The sequence below is a fragment of the Helianthus annuus genome, chromosome 8 (assembly GCF_002127325.2).
Source record: "Helianthus annuus cultivar XRQ/B chromosome 8, HanXRQr2.0-SUNRISE, whole genome shotgun sequence".
NCBI lineage: Eukaryota > Viridiplantae > Streptophyta > Magnoliopsida > Asterales > Asteraceae > Helianthus > Helianthus annuus.
In genome coordinates, this window is record NC_035440.2 from 106,630,121 (window position 1) to 106,638,926 (window position 8,806).

The following is an 8,806-nucleotide window of genomic DNA, read 5'->3' on the forward strand; positions in this document are numbered from 1 at the left end:
TTTATTGTCTGACTGCTTTCTGCAGTTCCGTTGACACAGTGTGTCTTACCGGTGAGTTTACTAATATTTCTGACGCAACGCTCTCGTTTTTGCATAAAGGAATATTTTGTAGTATACAACGTGCATGAATTCACTTGCTTAGCTTCTAATCAGTCAATGTTGACATTTAAGCACATAATTGCAGTCATTAAATAATAATTAAAATGTACGGAAGTTACCGGTTTTGTGCCAGTTGTCACAGTCTCCCCCCGTTAAAAGAATTTCGTCCCGAAATTCAGGTTGAACTAACTCTCGCAGGAGTCTTCTTGAATAGGTGGGGATACTTTTCTTTGAACTGGTCTTCGCGTTCCCATGTATACTCGGGTCCGTGCTTAGAGCTCCAACGTACTTTGACAAGTTTCACACTGCTCCTCCTAGTCTTGTTGACTTTCCAGTCAGTAACCTCAACGGGTTGTTCTGTAAATCGGAGGGCTTCATCAATATGCACTTCATCCACCGGGATGATCACGTTTTCTTGTGTTGGACTCTTCTTCAGGTTGGATACATGAAACGTATCATGTACTCCATTAAGTTCTTCCGGTAACTCCAACTTGTACGCCACGGTACCAATTCTTCTCAAGATTCTGAATGGTCCGATGTATCGTGGGTTCAGCTTTCCACGCTTTCCAAATCTGACTACGCCCTTCCAAGGTGAGACTTTTAACAACACTTTGTCTCCCACCTCGAATTCTACTGATTTTCTTTTCGGATCAGCGTAGCTCTTTTGTCGATCTCGAGCCGCCTTAATGCGTTCTCGGATCTGCGCAATCTTGTCGGTTGTCTCTTGTACTAGTTCAGGACCAACCATACGCTTGTCACCGGCGTCTGCCCAACGTAGGGGCGATCGGCACTTGCGGCCATACAGAGCTTCGAACGGCGCGGCCTTTATGCTTGTATGATAACTGTTATTGTAGGAAAACTCAACCAAGGGTAGGTGAGTATCCCAGCTGCCGCCTAGATCCATGACACATGCGCGAAGCATATCTTCCAATGTTTGTATAGTCCGTTCGCTCTGGCCGTCTGTCTGAGGGTGAAATGCCGTGCTTAGATCTAGTTGAGATCCAAAGGCTTCCTAAAATGATTGCCAGATCCTTGAGACAAAGCGTCCATCTCTTTCTGAAATAATAGAAATAGGCACTCCATGACGTGTCACAATTTCTTTCAGGTATATTTCAGCAAGCTTTCCAGTGCTATCCTTCTCTCGGATTGGTAGGAAATGCGCAGACTTCGTCAATCGATCAACTATTACCCATATCATATCGTGCCCTCTTGGGGTCCTGGGTAACTTTGTTATGAAGTCCATCGAGATTTGCTCCCACTTCCACATGGGAATCTCTGGTTGTTGTAGTAGGCCAGACGGTTTCTGATATTTAGCCTTAACCTTAGCACACGTTAGGCATTTACCAACATAAACAGCAACGTCGCTCTTGAGTCTCGGCCACCAATAGTATTCTTTTAAGTCTTGATACATCTTGTCCGATCCGGGATGGATCGAGTATCTTGACTTGTGCGCTTCATCAAGGATGACTTCTCGTAGGCCACCATAGAGCGGAACCCAAATACGCTTTTTAAAGTATAAGGCTCCCTCTTCATTTGGCACCATGTACTTCAATGCACCTCGGAGGTATTCAGCTTTGCGGTTTTCCACCTTAAGGGCTTCTTGTTGTGCGTCACGAATGCGTGCAGTGAGGTTCGTTCGAATGGTCATTTCCAATGCTCGAACCCGTAGGGTCTTAACTCTTTCCTTTTGGCTCAACGCGTCCGCTACAACGTTTGCCTTTCCTGGGTGGTACTTAATCTCACAGTCGTAATCATTTAGCAGCTCGACCCATCGCCGCTGGCGCATATTCAATTCCTTCTGATCAAATATGTGTTGCAGGCTTTTGTGATCTGTGAAGATTGTACATCGAGTACCATATAGATAGTGTCGCCAGATTTTCAAGGCGAATACCACTGCGCCCAGCTCCAGGTCATGAGTGGTATAGTTTCTTTCATGCACCTTCAGTTGCCTTGAAGCGTAAGCGATGACCTTTTGGCGTTGCATGAGCACGCATCCCAGTCCTTGTCGCGAGGCGTCGCAGTATACCACGAAGTCTTCCGTGCCTTCGGGCAGTGACAATATTGGTGCATCGCATAGCTTGTTTTTGAGTAGCTGAAAAGCTTCCTCTTGTTTAACACCACAGTCATACTTCTTGTCTTTCTGCGTAAGAGCAGTTAGCGGCTGAGCTATTTTCGAGAAATTCTCGATGAATCGCCTATAGTAGCCCGCTAAGCCCAAAAATTGCCGAACTTCAGTCGGGGTTTTGGGAGCTTCCCAATTCTTTATTGCTTCTATCTTGGACGGGTCTACATGAATGCCCTTCTCATTCACAACGTGACCAAGAAATTGTACTTCGCGAATCCAGAATTCGCATTTTGAGAACTTTGCATAAAGTTTCTCCTTTTTCAGTAGCTCCAAGATGGTTCTGAGGTGTTGCTCGTGCTCTTCTTTCGTCCGAGAGTAAATCAGGATATCATCGATAAATACAATCACAAATTTATCGAGATATGGTTTGCATACACGGTTCATCAGATCCATAAAGACCGCTGGTGCATTCGTCAGCCCGAATGGCATCACAAGAAACTCGTAATGCCCATAGCGTGTTCTGAATGCAGTCTTTGGTACGCTCTCCTCTTGGATTCTCAGCTGGTGGTATCCAGACCGAAGGTCGATCTTGGAATAATAGCTTGACCCTTGTAACTGGTCAAACAAGTCGTCAATCCTCGGTAGTGGGTACCGATTCTTGATCGTTAGTTTGTTCAGTTCCCTATAATCGATACACATCCGCATGGTTCCATCCTTTTTCTTCACGAACAAAACTGGAGCTCCCCATGGCGAGAAGCTTGGCCTTATGAATCCTTTATCCAACAACTCCTGGAGTTGTGTAGATAGTTCTTGCATTTCGGATGGCGCAAGTCTATACGGTGCCTTGGCTACAGGAGCAGCTCCCGGAACCAAGTCTATACGGAATTCGACTTGTCGTTGCGGAGGTAGTCCTGGCAGATCCTCAGGGAACACATCAGGAAATTCCTTCACCACAGGAATATCTTCGAGTTTCGGTTCCTCAGCCTTCTTATCTATAACGTGTGCTAGGAAGGCAACACATCCTTTCCTTAAGCACTTCTGTGCCTTCATGCAACTGATGATTTGAAGAGGCGCGTCTCGTTTTTCTCCATGCACGATGAGAGTTTCATCATTCGCCAAAGGGATGCGAATGATCTTCTCATGACAAATAACTTCAGCTTTGTTCTTGGACAGCCAGTCCATTCCGACTACCACATCGAAGCTACCCAATTGAATAGGTAAGAGGTCGATGCTAAAGCTTCGTTCACCAAGTTCTAGCGTGCACCCTCTAACTACTTCGCCCGATTCAACAAGTTTTCCATTGGCTAATTCTATGGAATATGGGACTTCTAATCTACTAGATTCTATTCCGAGCGTACGTTTAAATTCCACAGACATGAAACTATAGTCGGCACCAGTGTCAAATAATATGGATGCATAGTGATTGTTAACGAGAAACGTACCGGTGACCACGTTAGGATCCTCGCGTGCGTTCCTTTTCTTGTCACCAGACGACTCAGCATGCGTCTCGGTCTTTTCTGTCCAGAGTACGAATGCCACTGCACCTCCAGTGCCGTCGAAGCTCAACGGTTTGCAGTCGAGAAACTGCTTGAAAGTGCAGCCCTGAGCTGCGTCTCCTCCAGATGAATCTCCATTCCCATTACGTCTTGCATTGCTTGGTCCTCCAATTTGTTCAGTACGGTTCGCCTCGTACTGGGTGATAGCTGCGGAGATTCTTTCCTCCAGTAGGGCGTTTAGCTCTTCAGCAGTTCTTGGAAGTGGGGGAGGAGGAGGTTGATCACGAGCGTTCACAGCTCTTCTGGGTGCCATGTTCTGACAGAACACGACCCAATAGGGTTTAGACATTTGTTTGATATCGTCTTACTAGACAGTGGTAGTATGACATATACCCACATAAGTGACATCAAACAATCCGCTATTTAAATCAATTCATACAGCAGCAAGCATGTATAAATAGATAAATGTTGGCGGTTCTTGTCTTTATACCCTAAATTATTACTCCACCGAGTATTTATTAGGCTGGGGGAAGGGTGCTCACGTTTGACCCTTTTCTTGTACTGAGGGAATCTATACGTGATAAGACTTGTTGTGGTTTCTGTGCACTGAATTCCATAATTATGTATGCATCCATAATTACGTAACTCCTTGCACAGTCCGCACAGTTCGTGTCATCCTCGTATTTCTTCCTTCAGTTAAGTCATTGTTTTCAGGCAAAGTCATGTATACTAGGGGTACTCTACATCTAGTACATGTATATGCTAATTATCACACATATTTGCGAGTAATCCTTAATCATAGACAAGTGCTACCCCAGTGCACCCTAGGTCACGTAGCGTCTTTTCTAGACTCATGCAAATAGTTTTAGGCAGTGGATGTCGCGGGACGTTTTATGCAATGAAAACTTTTTGAAAAATTGTTTTCGTGATAGGATCCTAGAGATTGTAGACTAGACTCGAGAAGGAATCCTGGTTCACTACAATCGCAGCTCTGATACCAATCTGTCACACCCCTTTCTGCGGCGGAAGCACGAGGTGTGATCATGAAAGGTTCTCATTGCATACGAAAGGTAAACATACTACATGCTCATGAAAATAACTTCAAATACCAGAATTTGAAATCATAAGTTAGCGTTTACATCGCGAGTTAACATAAAACATTGTCTTAAAAGGTTTACACTTTATTTAAAGACAAACATAAGCGACATCCACGAGCATAAGTAAGACCACGCGCACATCCATCGTAGTTACCTGAAATACATGTGAGTTTTGGAAAAACGTCAACATAATGTTGGTGTGAATTCATGCCGTTTTGTTTTGCACTTTTGTATACTTTGTATGAAAACATATTTTGTGAATAAATCGAGTTTTCATAAAATCCAGTTTCATGTGTACACCACGTACTCATGTATGATTCAAATTCTTCTAGAGTACCCCACGTACTCAAGTATAATCCATGCTTTTCTTGAGTACCCCACGTACTCAAGTATTCATCAAGTTTTAGAATGGTATGAGTTTTTATGTAAATTAAGTATTCCTGTAGGTATCAGGGTTGTTAATGGGTTGCAAAGCCATTAACATGTGACACGACATAGGAAGTCACCAAACCTTAGGCATTTAATTGGTATATTCTGAGACACAAAAGCACTACTCGATACTCGCCCTCATCGAGAGTGTGGCTGCCCGGCACCCGTTAGATCTAACCTTTTGTTCTGCGGTCTAGGTATATTGTTGATTAATGGTGCTTCTGTACCCTATTCGTGACACGATTCCTCGCATCATTTTTCATAGCGCATCCTACTTGGTACTCGTTTCTCACCAAGCGCGCTTCTCATATTCCTATTTCACAACACACTTGGTACTCGTTCTCACCAAGTGCGCTTCTCGTTTTCTTATTTCACAACACACTTGGTACTCGTTCTCACCAAGTGCGCTTCTTGTATTCTTATATCGCTACACACTTGGTACTCGTTCTCACCAAGTGTGCTTTTTATTATCATACTATTTGTTAAACATAAAAATATCTGTAACATGTATTTCACCCCCGAAGTTATAAAACTGAAAACAGTTAAGAGAAAAGGGGGAGCATGAACTCACAACTTTGCGTTCCTGTGCGTCGTAAACTTCACCGGGTTTGCTTATTTAACGTCGTAACCTATACGCGTTTTCTTAACGTTAGTCACTAGACTTGCATCGCACAAGTACAGTCACTCTCTTTTGTGTATATATTCTTGTGTTAAAAATATTTTATATTTTTTTTTTTTACTAAGTATCTTACTTATATTATTTTTCGCAAATTAATATAAGTATCTTGTGTTTTGCACTTTGCACCCGAATTATGTGTCTTGTATATTGTATGTGTATTTTCATGTTTATACTCCTCATGAGTATTTAGTGTATTTTTACGTCTTAATACGCTAGCACGTATAACACATACTATATACACTTAGCACAGAAGTTGGTGATAAAATAATATATATTTTTCTCTCAAAAATATACATACTTATATCCATTTTTATTCTTGAAGAAATCCTCATTTCTTATCACTAAAAATTAGGGAAACCTTGGTAATACTCTTAAATACATTTTTAGGGAATAAGTTTCTCAAAAACTTATATTTTTCTAAGTATCAAAATTTATAAAAATTTTGGCAGAGTTTCCCCTAAAAATGGAGGTTTCCCATGTTTTCAAAACATGTGTTTATTTTCTTTTAAATCGTCAACAATCATCAACAACACTTATCAACAATAATCATCCACGAATATCACTAATTTCTCCATTTCATGAACTTGGTTATTTACTAAAATTGTGTAGTAACTTACTAGCACATTTAGTAAGTCTTGTTATCTTTAAAAATAAGTTTAGTTTCTTAAAAACCTTATTTTCAAAGAATATAAAGTTTCACAACTTCTAGTCGGTTTTTACGAAAATTATTTCTTTGTTAAAACTTTTGTTACGCAAGTGTCCATACACTTGTTTGTTCACAAAAATCACTTTTGTTTGTGTAAGATCCGGTTTAGAACATGTGGTTCCTTTTGACGCTTGGTCTTTTGAAAATACCACTTGTAGATACATAGATCGGCAAGTTTTAAACACTATTTAACAAGTAAAAATACTTTTACACAAGTTCATGTTTCTCGTGTGGTAGAGTTTCACCTTTTAACCCTTGTACCGTCCGAAACAAGCTTATGTCAAGATCTATGATCTTAACAAAGTCGGGTTAAACGGTGATCCGAGCTACCACAACGTAGACCGGGCCTAAATAATCCCACCAATCAAATACTACCACATTTACACATCATGTGAGCTTTTATCCATCATTTAAGTGTCTTTTAGTAGACTTTAATGTATCAAATTGCAAGATTCCAAGTTTTAACTGTTATCTATCATATTAACCACTCTAGATTAGTTCAAGAATGTGTTTTAAGTAACTCACCACTAGCTCGAGGCTAGGGAAGAATCTAGACGCGAATGTGGTGGATAAAAGCTAGAGAAAAAGGTCCTTCGTGCTCCGAGTGCACCAAGCCTCCTAATACGTGATCCTTGATGCTTGGGTATGCTTGGAATGGCTTGAACAAGGCTCGAAAAATTGATGGGTGATTAGGGATGTTTGGCCGTGAGCTTTCTAGAGGGAGAGAGGAGAGTTGTTTGGTGTTGTGAAGTGTGAAAGTTCATATGTGCCATCTCACGGTATTTATAGACATTCCATATGGCATATTCCTAGCATATTCCTGGCATATTCTTGGAATATTCCTAGCATATTCCTGGAATATTCCTAGCATATTCCTGGCATATTCCTAGAATATTCCTAGCATATTCCTAGCATATTCCTGGAATATTCCTAGCATATTCCTAGCATATTCCTGGCATATTCCTGGAATATTCCTAGCATATTCCTAGCATATTCCTGGAATATTCCTAGCATATTCCTGGCATATTCCTGGAATATTCCTAGCATATTCCTAGATTTTCTGCGTTGTCTGCGTTTTGCAGTGTAAGCACTGTGTCGCGTAGGAACTCACGGTACGCGCTTAAACTTGAAAAATAACGTTTTTAAGCGTTTCAATTTATTTTTCAACACGAACCTGATTAAAATAAAATTTTAATCATAACAGAATATTTGTGGGATTAAATATTATCCGGGCGGCCACCAACGTTCGTTTCGCAGTTTTGTCGTAATTTGTTCTGCACTTAAAGTGTGTTTCGGGTGCCTTTTAGTGCGTGTTTTAGCTTTCGTAACGACCATAAATTAAACCCTGATATGTACTCTTGGGTTTTAATGTATTCTTGTTATTGGACCTACACCTAGGCTCCAATTTTATTGTCTGACTGCTTTCTGCAGTTCCGTTGACACAGTGTGTCTTACCGGTGAGTTTACTAATATTTCTGACGCAACGCTCTCGTTTTTGCATAAAGGAATATTTTGTAGTATACAACGTGCATGAATTCACTTGCTTAGCTTCTAATCAGTCAATGTTGACATTTAAGCACATAATTGCAGTCATTAAATAATAATTAAAATGTACGGAAGTTACCGGTTTTGTGCCAGTTGTCACATTTATAGTACCGTATCCCAAGCCCGTATAGGGTAAATAAGTTAAGAGTATTTACCTGAGCAAAGTATCAATCAAATACAACAATTGCAAGTACTTTTACTGGGCTCCTCATCTGGAACGAAGGTTTATAATAACCTATTAAAATCCTAACGGGTCTTTAATTTAGCCTTAGCTTAGACCGGTCAGTTTCAAAGGATAACTATGGTTTAATCGCGTGAAAGGCGGAAACCGGGAATGGAATGTGGTTTGGACCCAACAAGTTTGCAGACTTGTTTTATATGGGTAATATGACCACACTCTAGATTTTGAGGTCAAAACAATAAGGTTTGGCCCGTTTCGGCTAGTTTATGTAAACTAGTTACATAAGCCGAACCGTGCGCGCAAAAGGCGTAACGGTAAACCGTAAGAGTCCTACACAAGATTCCTAAGTCAATATGCTTTAAAGAGGTTGTGGTATCAGTAGGATACCTTCCATAATGCCCGTAACGAGTTTAAGTTCATATTATGCCCCGTAGGGGTATTTCAGTCATTTTAAAGATTTATAAAGAGGTTTCTGAGTTCTACAGGAAATCTGAGTTTCCCGAACAGTT